Source organism: Dromaius novaehollandiae, chromosome 8 (genome assembly GCF_036370855.1).
Source record: "Dromaius novaehollandiae isolate bDroNov1 chromosome 8, bDroNov1.hap1, whole genome shotgun sequence".
Lineage (NCBI taxonomy): Eukaryota > Metazoa > Chordata > Aves > Casuariiformes > Dromaiidae > Dromaius > Dromaius novaehollandiae.
In genome coordinates, this window is record NC_088105.1 from 16338776 (window position 1) to 16352896 (window position 14121).

Sequence of the window (14121 nt, forward strand, 5' to 3'; positions counted from 1 at the left end):
GCTCAGAATTGCAATGGAATTGTGTAAGCTTCTGATTTGAAAAAAGACTGTTTGAAAGATGTCTGTTAAGTGTCAAGTAAACGCAGTGTTTGTGCTCTGTCACTAGAACATTGTTTCGGGTAATTGAAGAAGAAAAAGTAATTAGAACAGAAAGTAACATGATATTAGGTAGAAATTAAGTCTTTGGAGGGAAAACCTGGTCACGCAGAAATGAATGAAAATTTCTGGTAGCTTTAATGAGCCAAGATTTCACTTTGGAATTTCAAGTTTTATTTTCAATCTTGCTTGGCCTGGTACAGCCCTTTTACTATATTTATTTCTGATAAACTAATTACAATTATACAATTACAATTATACATGTTTTATATACAGATATGTATGTGTGTGTGCGTACATATATTTATATGCAGATATGTATATTTACTGTACCAGGAACAGGTACTGTTCTTGAAGGTGTGTAAATCATGTGCCCAAATTAAACATGTGAATAACGTAGTCTCATATAAATCAGATCCTTGATGTTAGGCATTGTCTTATGTACCCATAAATTGGAGCTCCTTGGTGGACAGAATCAGGATATGCGCAATCAACTTTGTTCTCTTTAAATCTAGATTTGTAGTAACTGATTTTGGTATCTATCATGCACATGAACAAATAGGATCCTAAGAACTCCACTGTAACTCTAAAAGTGCAGTGCTCTTCACTATATTCATTCATGAATGTAAGTATGTTCACAAGAAAGGTCAAAAGAAGGTTTACTGTTGAAGCTGAGGGTCTGTCACTGCTTTTCTAGTAAATTTTATCAAAAAGTTATGCACAGCAAAACTGTGCTGCTTGCCTTTTGATGTTTGGTCTGATAAAAACCGTTGTGAACATATCTTGAAAGAGACCATAAAACAGTGCCTTGCATTGGCCTTTTAATTAACTATTAATAATAAGACTCCACTGTTTTACAGTTCAATAACGTAGTTTCAGTGGATGATGTACTGGGCTGATTGCCAGCTATTACAGTGTATTCTAACAAGCATCCTCCACCCAAAAGATTGAATGGAACAAGAGAAATCTTTTAAAGTTTCCATTTTGCTAACAGTATATGCACTATGAAAAAAGATGAAGAAGTAGGCAGAGAAGGAAGTTATGTAAATTTTAAGGCAGGCATTGCAGTTAAACACAAACAAATTATTTTTGTTCTCTTTTTAGTGCATGCTCCATAACAGATCGGAACCTGTTGCATACAGACGTGCCATTGTTTCTTTAACACGACCTCCCTGATAAGATCCTGCATTGCCTTAATGAAATGCCTGAGAAAAGGCAATGTTTTTGCTGGAGCTACTCTGTGGACATGCTGCGGTGGGGTTAATTTACATTTTGCAAAATAAAGAGCTTCTGATCAACTGCAGAAACATAAAAGGAAGCTTCTTGCTTGTCCCTCTGTCTCTCAGCAGTTGTATCATGCTCCTTCACATTCTGCCTTCTTATGACAGTCAAGCAAGCTGCCACAAGCAAGCAAATAGAAAATGTGTTTCTGTTTTTCTTCAGGAAAGAGTTAAGTAGTTTCCACATGTTTTAAGAACTGGAAGTTTCCAAAAAAAAAGGGTGATTTTTTTTTGTTCCAAAATTGCTAGTAATGCGTAACTTTGCAAGAAATTATATAAGTTAGAGCTCTGTAACACAGAAAAGCTAATATTAGATGAATTGCAAATCAATTATTTGATACAGCTCCTTGTGTTTTCTGGAGTGCTTCAATATTCCCAAATAAATAATGAGCTTTTGAAGGTATTTATCTCCCCAGGAGAGACAAAAGTTTTAGTAAACTTGACTTTAGAAGTATTGCTGCAGGCAATGAAATCTATACAAGCAAACAAAGCCCAGGAGATAGGTTGCCTTCTGGCAGACTACTAGAAAACATTTCCTTAGCAACTTGCTACATTCTTCAAAATAATAATAACTATTATTATTTTAACTGGAAATATTTTGTTTGAACTGGTATTTTAAAGGGGATCAGAGCATTACACACACCAGACTAACATTTATCACTAGTCCCACTGAATGTGAGTGAATGCATTATAGCACAAATCTACAAGTCCTTAACCAGCCATACCTAGGTTTTTATGTTGTGTCTCAGCTTTGTTCAAAGTAACACTATTAACCCTGCCACAGTCCTGTTTCCTTTAGGAAAAATTTAAGCTGTAAGGAAAGAGCTTTAGCTGACTACTTATATAAGATTTCATAGGAACATTATGACACTGGAGAAAAAAATACAGAGAAGCTTCACTCCACTAGATCATTTGCTCCAGGATTTTCTCCAAATATTCTCTAAACTTCCCTTCTTGGAGCAGAGTTCCAGAACAGGAACAGAGTGGGTACAGAAGGCAATGAGAAGGCAGCTGTCAAGTTTAAGCTGGCAAAGGCTGTCTTCTGCATAGAAGGGATTCTTCAGTGATGATTTAACTGCACTAAGATCACTTGGACTTCAGAGAATTCAGACTGTATGAATTCGTTAGGGGAAAAAAAATCCTGAAAGAATATTTTAAAAAAAATGATTTTTAGGCTTTGAAAGACTTTTTTGGAGGATAGATTCCAAGAACTCTCAGCCCCACTTTGCTTCCTAAGACACTTCTGAAAAGGATCCCAAGTTCCGTGAGGCTGCAGGGCTCTTCTCTGCTGCAGTCCAGTTCCTTTGATGGTTCTTTATTAAAGGGCCTGTATGGGTACGTGGACATGAGTCTTCCAAACTCCATGAGAGACAAATGATGCTTTCATTGCAGCCTTTTCGTATAACGGTGACTTGGAAAGAAGGCTGAATCTAGCTCACCTGTTAGGGGAAGCCAGTAAGAATGGTACAATGCCTACATCTAAAAAAAGGAGATTTAAATATGTTGTATGGAAACTCCTGTTTTGTGAGTAGAGCTATCTATTTCTGCCATACAGCTGAGAGAAAATAAGGGTATCAGAACAGGGTTGGTTGGGGTGAAGCAAGAGGTGTTGCCCTATACATGCTGTCCTGTTAGCTGACAGTCCACTGAGGATTGCTAGAAGTTTATACAAATTCGTCATTTTCAGATTATAGGAAGGAATTTGTAGACCTAGTTTTTTGAGCTGCTAAATCTGTAGGAAATAGTTATCTTCTAATGGGGGCTTTTCTTAAAAACCTGCTAAAATAAGCTTGAAACAGTAATTTGAAATGTTGCATTCTGAACATTGATTAGTACATTTTAAAAATGTTATTATGCTAATAAACCCTCTAACCTTGTGAACTAGACATCTGATCTCTAAGAGTATATTTTCCTCTACCCTCCAAAAAATATTATGGACTTGCCACTAAACAGCTGCCTACCTCCAACATTCAAGAGAGTACGTAGTGAAGAATATGCATCTGACATGTAACATAGAAGATCTACAGGCAAAATTAAGCTTTGCTCATGTCAGTGAAAAAAAAATAGATTATGGCATGAAGTCTAACAGTACCTATTTACAGTCACATTAAGAAATTGTTTTGCATACTGTTAACTTCAGCCATTAAAATAATTATTGAATGTGAGAGAAATGTGTAAGCATTACATTTAACGTTGGTTTGTCAGAACTTTTGCACTTATTCATTTCAATGACTTAATGCCTTTAAGAATAATATGATAGAGAAGTTTCTTACCATGAAATACGGCAAGTGACAACTTCACTTTAACTAGAGATTTCTGTGTTCTTTAGATGAATTACAGCAAATATTTGCTATGTCTATTGTGAATTACAATATTTTAAAAAGTCTTATACTTTGATCCTGTATTTTTTGGATAGGGAATGCAAAAGCTTCAGGACTGAGTTCTAGGCATCTTTTGCAAATCTATTTTTAAACAAATTATATGTGGAGTCTTCAGAAATTCAATAAAAGCTTTCAACATGAAGTCCTGAAATCTTACTTGCGGGGAAGCTTTTATTGTAGGGCCAAAGCAATGACAGCACTCAACTACAGAGATGCAAGAGCTATGTCCCGTAGATTAGATATCCTTATGAAGTAATAGTAAAAGAATGTGCTGCAATTATATATAACATCTCAAACGTGACAAAGGCTGCGTATTTATTTTAGATACTCAACAAAGAATACAAATTTTTTTTGCTGACAGTGGGTGTTCTAAAGTATTAAATTTTCTATTTAAATAAAGTTTTCCCATTATGTCTGATTGCAGTCTGCATCTATGCTTTTATGCCTTTTTCTTTTTTTAGGACATATTCTAACAAAAATAAATAATTAAACCACAGATGAACTGTCAAAAGGGAACATTCATATTTTAACGCAACATTAACATTTTGGTAATTAACATGGCAGTTAATGCTTTTAGCAGATCTAACAACATTAGACTTGTAAATTTTAATTAAAGTTAATGGTTCACGATAGCTGTAGGGATCAGGCATCCTCTCTGGATACTGAAAACATGTCTAATGTGATTAGAAATACTAATTGAAGAAAAAAAGGACTGTAATAGTAATGACTGTGCTTCTTTATCTTGCTAAATTATTGCAAACCTACAGCATCTTTTTGTAGCTGCATCTATATTTGTAGCAGGAAGCTGGAAGAGTCAAATGCTCCCCTTGAAGAAATTAAAAGGGGTCAAAAGAGCATTGCAGACATTTTCTGTGTATTGGAATAGGGAAAAACATTAATTGAAAAACTCCCTTCCTTCCTTATCCTCGTAAGATTGTATTCCCAAGAAATACTATAAAGTTATTTGGTTACATTTCACATCCCTTTTGGATTTAATTAGGAACTAATGTGTTAGTTTTAATTCCCTTAGAGGCTTTGAATTCAAATGGCACGCACAGAAACAGGACTGGCACTGAGAACTATGACTCAAGTGGATGTTTTCAGTATTAGTGCAAGTTAAGAGATTGGTGGCGAGTCCTTTCCATTGCTTGTTGAGACATGAAACGTTTTAACAAGCGCAGGGAAAGGATTAGTTTTACTAAGGGTAATTACAAACTGCTAGCCGCCTATAAAATGCAAGTGCATTTTATAAAATGGCAACAATATTTTTTCACTTTTGTTCTTTGTAATATATTTTTTAAAGCTGGCCCCAAACTCTGTTGAAGTCAGTAGAAAAGTCCTGCAGTTCTTATTCTAGCAAAATTGCTACTGAAAATCATGTCCGTTGTACTGGTTCCACTGGGAGTTCTGGCTAATAAAGATTAAACACTGGAACTTTAGTTTGTTTTTTGACTGACAATAGTTATTTTTACAATAAACACAGTTATTCCCCACTAGTACCTTTAGCTCCGTTTCTGTCAACACCCTTCCAACATCATAAATTATTATTCATTTACATTGCAGTGCAGGCACAGGCTCCATTCTGCTAGGCAAAGTGCAAAGACACGGTGAGAGATACTTCTTTGGAAGAGTTGCGCTCTAGCTAGTTGTGACAAAGGCTAAGAGAAAGGATATTAGAAGAAAGAATGCTATTTTATATTCTTTTTATTTCTAGCTGAGAGGCTGAAATGAGATGAGGAAATTTGGTCAAGCTAATAGAGAAAGACCGATTATCTGAACAAATTTTATCAATACTGGAATTCAGAACCTCTCAAAGAGTTATGTTAGCCTTTGGACAAGGAGTCTGCATGCAGCGTAAGTTTTTTGTCTTGCATGGGTACTCATAATAAATCCTAAGTGGTGTTTAAGTCATTACGAATCTTAGGCTGGCTTTCTACAAAGATGCACGTTTTACTGAACTCCTTAACAAAAAGCTCTTAATTGTGCATTTCAAATAGCTCTCCACTTGTAACACCTGGTATAATGCAGTGAGTAATGCAAAGAATAAGTTTGAGTATATACCTTTACAATCCATCCTTACTATTTGATAAGTTTATTAAAAATAGTGGTGGAGGAATGCCTCTTTCATGGTGGCGTAATTCCCTTTTCACATGTTGAGTATATTTGATGAAATAAAAACCAAGTCATTCTCCACTTTAAGGAACAGCCTTAAAACAAACAAACAAACGAAACAAAGATATCCATTAACATCAGTCTGATTTTACAAGCTTTACAGGTATGCATTTGGGATGACATTCTGGCCTCCCTGGAAACAACAGCGAAACTTCCATGAGTCTTTGGCTTCATGATTTACTTCTGTGTTAAATAGCCAAGAAATGTTTGTACTTCATCCATCACTTTCCCCTAGAAAGTCCCAATGCATTTTACAAACTTCCTTCTGAATTTTACCTAGGTTGCTATGTAAAAATAATAAATTGCTTCCATGGATTCCTCAGGGTTCCAACGCTGAGGCATACAACAGTATTGATGCCTGATCTCTCCAAGGATTTAGTCGGAGGGGGAAAACAAAAGCTATGGTTGAGGTTTCAGTATGTTTTCTAGACACCAATTCTACTCCCTTTCCTAGACAGTGCTGAAGCTGATGCGACTCTGTATATCTGATTCTGCACAGGGATCCATAAACATGGATATTTATTTTGTGTCTTAAAATACAGTAACTCTGGATTTTTTTAAAGTTATTAATTTAATGAATTTTTATAGTAGTAACCCTAGCATAAGACAGTTTCTGGCAGCTATGACTTACTGAAGGAAAAGTCAAACTTGACTGAATTTTCTCTTTTTCTGTTAAAATAACCCCCCCAAAATTTAACAACAAAGGCCCAGATATCTAGCTGTGTAAATGAGTATGACTTCACTAAAGTCAGAGCAGCTATGCTGCTTTAAACGAGGTAAGAATCTGGGCCTTGGTGACACCAAATAGCTAGTGTATAGTTTTTATTAGCAAGTGCATGTTTATAGAGTTTAAGGCAGCTTCTAATCCTGTGTCATATCGTAAAACACTAATGCCCTGGACAAACAGACATAACAATGATTTGAAAGTTGAAAGGCTTACACGTGTTTGTTAGCTTCTTTTATATGAATGATATAAATCTCTGGTTTTCTGGGAAAGAGCTGCATGTGTGAAGGGTCATTGCCAGATACAAGTTAGATAATTTCTACATTTGGAAAAAAGTATGAGTAGCCAGATTCTGGCATTCAGAGCAGGGTAATCAATTAATTTATGAGGTGAAAAATTAAGACTATATAAAGGGAATACTTTCTAGTTGCTAATTAGAGACTCACTGTCACAGAGTTACTGAGGCCAAGAAATCTGTAAGATTCAAAATGGGTTGGACCATTAGACAGACCTAGAGAATGTCTTGAAATCATAACAAAGGTGTTGAAAGGAACAATAGCTTGATGCATCAGGGTTTATGATAAATATTTGTTAAATAGGAACAACTGAGATAAGATGCAATACAGACCATCCTATGCATGTCTATTGCTAGGTTCTTAACCAGAGCAGGACTCGAGGATGGCAGCTGTGCAGTCCATTGCAGAAATTTCTCAAATAAAGGAAGGGGAGTAGTCCTGCCCCCAGGAACATGGGAATGGTAGGAATGGAGCAGGAAATATGGCTGGAGCAAGAATATAGGATTTGACTGGAAAAGACCTCTGGCTGGAGAGTGAAAAGGAACCGAGAGTGCCTTGCCAGTAACGACAGGTAAGGGGTGCTAACACAGCAGCTAGCATTTCCCCCCGCCTGCATTGCTTGTCCTTTCTCCTGGAGCCCTTTATGTCTACTCTGTGTTTCTACTCCATTGCTTGGCTTTGGCTTCGTTCTTGCCTCAGCCACCTTCTCCTCCCCACTCTCCAGAACTCCTTGCCAACACATCCTTTTCCCCAGAATCTCCAGCCGAGAGATCAGCCGAATAAATCCTTTGCAACCTGAGAAAATGAGAGTGGGACATACTGAGGCAAGGTGTGGATGGGACAGGGCATTAAAAAACCTGAGACTTGCTTATCTAGCTGTAATGGAGTGGGACTCAAGCCTGTCTTGTACTGGGGTAAACCAATGGTGAGTTATCCTGTACTGACCTTTGTGGTTTTTTTAATTACTACTAGTGCCCAGGCTAGGTCAGGTGTGTTGTGATAACTATAGTAAACATAAAAATATTTTCTTCCCACAGTTAAACAAAAATAAATGTATTATGATAACACATGGACATAATAGTGTGATAGAATGAAGGAACCTTTTGGAAAAGAGAGGCATGTTTCAGAACGATTATGTATACAGCATAAAATTTTAAGAAAAGGTATTGCACAGAGGACATTTTTTTTTAAATGAGAACTTTTAAGAACAGAATTAGATCTTCGGAGGCTAGTTGTACCATCAGGCATAGCCTTATCGCATAAAACATTTGTGTTCAGAAATAGGTCCACGGTTTCAGGCTGCTAATCATATTGTGGAAGTTGCACGGTCAGCCCTGTGGAAGCAGGCTGTGCTCACCACGATGCTCCTGCAGCATAACCGCCATCTAATCAATAGAGCAAAACTGGCATCAGCTCCTGGGGAATAAAACTGTTGTGTACTGGCCTTGCGAGGGGATATCATAATGAGTTCTGCTAGGAAGAGCAGCGCTTGGGAAAACAAAATGACTTTCTGCCTAGCGGAGACTCTCCTGCTTGGTTATTCATCACAGAAACCATGAACAACTTTGAAGTTTCACTTTAATGCCCATTATGCCACATCCTGAATGCAGCTGTACAAATCGTGAAAGTTGTAAGTAATAATTATTAACTAAAATAATTCCTATCCAAACAGTGCCTTTTAGGCTTCTTGCCAGTCCTAGCTATGCTCCCCAGTGTCAATTTAACCCAAGAAAATTCTCTTGTAACCTTTATTGTTTGAATTCCCCTATACCTATGCTTTGTTGCATGTTATCTCAGCTGGATGAATGTATTTTAGGTTTTGTTTAGGCAGTCATGTTTTCAATCTCAAATCAGAGTGTAATGTTAAGGTAACTGCCACTTTTGGTGTACATATGCTGTTTTTCATAAATAGCAAAAGATTTTTGCATTGACAATAAATTATGGCGGCATCAGAAACAGTACATTGTATTAATGATGTTTATGGATAGTAAATGAAAGGAGGACTGAAATCTTCCTGTTTCAAAGGCTGGATTCAAAATTTAGAACAATCAACCTTTTGAGTAATTTAAAAAATGTAAGTATATAAATAGACACAGTTAGTTATTTGTTCACAGACAACATTGTATTAATTATTCCTTAATGAAATTTTGCCACTGTTTTAAGTTTTTCAAGCTCAGTGATTCTCACACTTTTCTACACAGTCACACCTTCGTGCATAGCAATGTTGCTAAGTGTTCAGGGTCCTCTGGTGTCAGTTAAACCTGAGTTGCCAGCCTTCAGATTCAGAACTCCTTGTTTTAACTAATTGCTCAATCTCCATAATGTTTAAAATGTTAATAATATATGAAAAAGAATGTCTTTGATTTCATTAGAACATAGTTTATCTCTCTCTGTGAGATGATGAGCAGAATCACTTCTGGAAAAAGGTATAAAAGAGCCCCATTCCCCAGCATTTGTTGTCTGAGCACTAAAAAGATTTGGAGCAAAAACTAACAAGTGGTCATGGCCAAACTCTTCTCAAGTACCTGCATTTCTGCCTGCTGCCACAATGATTTTAAAGCTCACCCATTACACTGGTAAGTAACTAAAGGAGAGGCAGAGAGATTTTGTAATCCCGTGGCACACGAGGCAGACAAAGCACCTTCATACCCACTCTCCATCTTTCCTAAAAAACCTGCCAGACCACTCAGATCCACCAGGCACTGAAAGGGAGCAAGACTGATCGCACTGCTCTCTGCCTGCTGGCCTCTGACACTGAGCAGTAGCAGCTGTGCAGCAAATGACTGTAAGAAGGGAATACATATGAGGTAATATGTCTCTGGGTATAGCATCGTAGCTTCTGGCAAGCTGTAGCGTAAGGATTTCCTGAGCTGGAGGTCATATCCATATTTTTTCATTTATGGTTTAAATGGCTATTTATGGACTTTTCTGTGAAATTCTTTTTTTAGTCCACTCTTGTTTTTGACCTGCACAATTTAAGTATTCGTCATATAAAAAAGTGCTTCTGTCTGTTTGATTCAAAACTTCTGCCTGCTAATTTCATTTTATGCCACCTAATTCTTTCATTATGGTAGATAAGGTATAATTATTCTTATATCAGTATCAATCAGTATAATGATAATAATGATGATTATCCTCTGTATGCCTTTCATGGGTTGAAAGTTTATCCATCTTATCTCTCTCTTCGGTCACCTCATTTAGTCATCTCATTTCTAAGCTGAAGCTTTCCAAGCATCTGTCCTCTTACAGAAGCTTCTGCTTGCCATTAATTTTCCTTTTCCTCCTTCCTATGTATTTTCTAGTTCTAGTTACACCCTTTTCAAAATGAGCTGCCCTGAACAGCATGCAAAATTCAGAATAAAGGTATACCTTGAATTTATGCAGTGACAATTATCTTTTATTCTCTGCCTCTTTCCCATAAAATCATAATATTCTGTTTTCCTTTTAATGTCACTGAAGAATGAGTTGAAATTTTCAGAAAATCATCAATAAATCCAAAGTCTCTCTAGAGTGGTCATTGCCAGTTTGGAATTCATAATTTTTATGTGTAGTTGAGATTACTTATACCTGTGTACATTCGTTTGCATGGAATTTCACATGCTGTGTTATCACTCATTATTGTGAGATCCTTCAATAACTCTTCACAGAAAGTTTTTGTTTTGATGATCCTGCATAATTTTGTAACACTAGCAAACTTGGTCATCTTATTATTCTCTTTTCTTTGTAATTTATAAAGAACATGTAGAACGGCAATGGTCCTAGCACTGATCTCTGTGAGATTCTAGTTGTAACCTCCCCCTATTTTGGAAATGGATGATTTATAACTACTTTTTTTCCTTTAATCAGTTATTAGCTAACTAAAGGGTCTTTCCTCTTTTTGCAGGACAGCCTAATTTCTTGAAGAGACTTTAATGAAGACTTTGTGAAAAAGATTTTTTGAAAACCTGGAATCTTCTATGTCATTGAATATTTTTTATCCGCATACCTTTCCAAAAGCTCTGATAGCTTCGTATGGGATAAAGGGCTCTACCGTAGGAATCTCTCGTAATGTCTGCCTAAGCAAATAATTAATTTTTCTGTTCTAGACTTATCTTTGTTGGATCTTTCTCTTTTTGAATCTTGATCATTTATTGGCCCTGCAGAGTCTGTAACAGCAGGCCTCCTGCTTCTGATGTATTTGGAAGAGGTTTTACAATAAAGTTTTATACCATTAGCAACATTTTCCTTAAAATGCTTTTGGCCTACCTTATTACAGTTTTATACTTAGCTTGCCAGAGGTTTTCTGTTTTCTGTCTTCCTCATCGGGACACAACTTTGTGCACAAAGAGCGCCTCTTTGCTTTTAGTATTTTCCTTTACTCTCATGTCTAGCTATGCTGGTTTTTAGGAGGTCCTCCTGGCGACTTTGAGAGATGATATATACTTACTTCGAAATTCTAATACAGGTCTTTTTCCCCTTTGGTTTTGCCGTTTAATTTGTTTTTAAAAAACTTCCTTGATTTTATGTAGTCTTCTCTTCGAAGTTCACTGTTACTATGATAAATTTCTTTGGCCTTTTTACTTCTACAAGGAAGGTGAATTCGAATATCTTATGATCAAAATTATAAAATGGTTCTTTGCTCTGGGAGTTCTGAACACGGTGCACTGCTTTGTCCAAGTCCAGAATTCCCCATGCTCCTCTGATAAGGAGAATTCTCACAGCTCCATTTAATGATTTATGTTGTCTGAAAGCTTAATCTCTGCATAAAGCCCTATCATAATATTCGTAATAGTTATCTAGTCTAGATATAACTGATCTCTCTTTACTCATGCCCTCACAGCTTTTCTGATTTCCTGTACCATGTCACAGGTAGATATGCTAGCTTTTTTACTGTTAATAATAAAGAACCAGGATAGAGGGAGACTCGAAGCCTGAATTTTCAGGCATCAAGGTTTTACAGCAGAGCAGTTCCTTTTGATTAATTTCCTGTAGTTTATTGATTTGAAGACTCTCAAGAATTGATAACCAGACAGCAAGCTGTTACGTTATGCTCCTAGCTCTGTGACCCCAAAGACATCTATTCCCATGCTCCACTATCCTAGTGAGCTCTTCTGCTTGAAATTTTTAAAGTTTTGAAATATGTATTTTTACTGAGTCTTGGTTTATTCTGTTAATGAACATTTCAAGAATCTAGCTGTGCAGAGACCTGTATAGTAGGAGTGGCACAAAGCCAGTTAGGAATTATCTGTGGACTTGGCCTAACTTGGTTGATTTTTACTTTGTTGCCTAACAGTCTCTATCTGTTTTTAACTCCAGAAGCTTAGCCCCAGCAAAAAACACTGTTTTCTAGTTCAGTGATAATCCACACATAACATCTCCATTTCAGATAATACCTTTTATCTTCATTTGATATTTTCAGATATCCTTGAATCCTCACCATATTTATACGTCACATATATTTCTAGACTTCAATGATCAGAAAAGGACTTGAGGAGCTTTCTTAAAATAATTTCATATTGATGTGTAGACAGATTTGTATAAGCAAGGCTAGCGAAGTGCAGCATCAATTGATACATAGTGAGTCTGTCAGTAGTGCTTAGGAAACATCTGTAAATAAGTATCTATAGTTACTAACTGTTCAAAAATTGGTATATATTTGTTTACCAAACTTGGAAGTAAATTATGCATGCGTGTGCATTGGTACATTACGATTATGGTTGGACTCAGAATTACTTGCAGGCTGTTAGGGATTAACAAAATTAACTCCCAAATTAAAATTAGCACGAGACAACACTAACTCTCCCATATACACTGTAGGAGAACTAACAGCTAATATAATACTTAGGGGAGTTATAGTTGACATTCAGGGTTATTCTGTAATTTACAGAAAAAGTGGGTCTTTCCACCACCTCCATATTCTCTCTGAAACTAATGATCCTTCTGTCTGTATGCAAACACAGTATCTTTGTCAAATCGTACAAATACCTGAAAGGCATTACAAAAAAAGGATGGAGTAATTAAGGATGGTACAAGCGGTGGCTAAAACAGCAATGTCAGAAAGTCCTGTGGGACCCATCCGCTTTCACAGACATTAGCAAGGTCTGTCCTCCAGAGATCAAACTTGTAAGCCATCTCTAGTCTGGTGAATCCTCCGCTTCCCTCCTAACTTGTGCCTCCGGCCTGTTTGAGTCCCGGGCAGGACACATGCGGCCATCGGCTTTGGGAGCTGATCAGACGTGGGGAGCAAGCTGGGTTCCCCCTCCCAGAGCCCTGCTTCCAGCTTGTCTTCTGCTGTTTTCCCTAAGGCTTTGCTAGCTGGTTAGTGTCCCCTCCAGCCTCCCAGAGAAGCACTAGCCAGAGATAAGCCTGCTCCTTAATCCCTAAGGCTAGAGGATCTTCTGGAGCCTTTTCTGCCTTTCTGATTCTGACTGATGTAAAGGCTCCACTAAAGGGGAGTACTGCATAAATGTATTAAAGTGTACATTAAAAAGCAAAGAAAACCATCCTTCTACAAATAAACATTTGTACATCACAGGTCTCAATACAATCTTCCACAGTAAGTGCAAGATTTGTCAGTTTGCAAATTTAGTTAGTGGACACACCGAGTTACATTTATACTAAAGGATTTTTAGCCTGGTCATGATGATGGACATAGTAACCAGATCTTCTTCTTCCTTTTTTTTTTTTTGATTTTCAAGCACCAAAAAGAGAATGGAAGCTATCATCCTCCAGCAAGAGCAAGGTTGGAATACTGGAAAGAGAAGATGCTGCGACAATTGGTAATGTCAGGCTGAAGTAGCAGTTGGATTTAGGCAGTTGAACAGAGAAGTCAAAGTATTATGAAAATATAGTAACAGTAGCTACAGTGAAGTAAAAACACAGATAGAATCAAGGAAAGAGAACAACAGTAAGCAAAAAATGGAGCAAGAATAAAAATAGGGTGAAAGACAAAAAACCAATACATTCAGATTAAGCAAAGGCAGAGAGAAACCTACTGGAAGGAAAAAGATCAGTAAGCTCTGTGTTACTCTCTTTTAATGCAGAAATGCAGAGAAAGCTTCAAATGCTATCTAGGTCTCCCCTGGTGATTGTGAACTGCTCATTTTCCATCTGTGAGAATCTGGAAAATAGCAGTGGCTGGAAATTATAGTAGTTATTACCTTTATTTGCAAGAAATGATACCTAATGATACT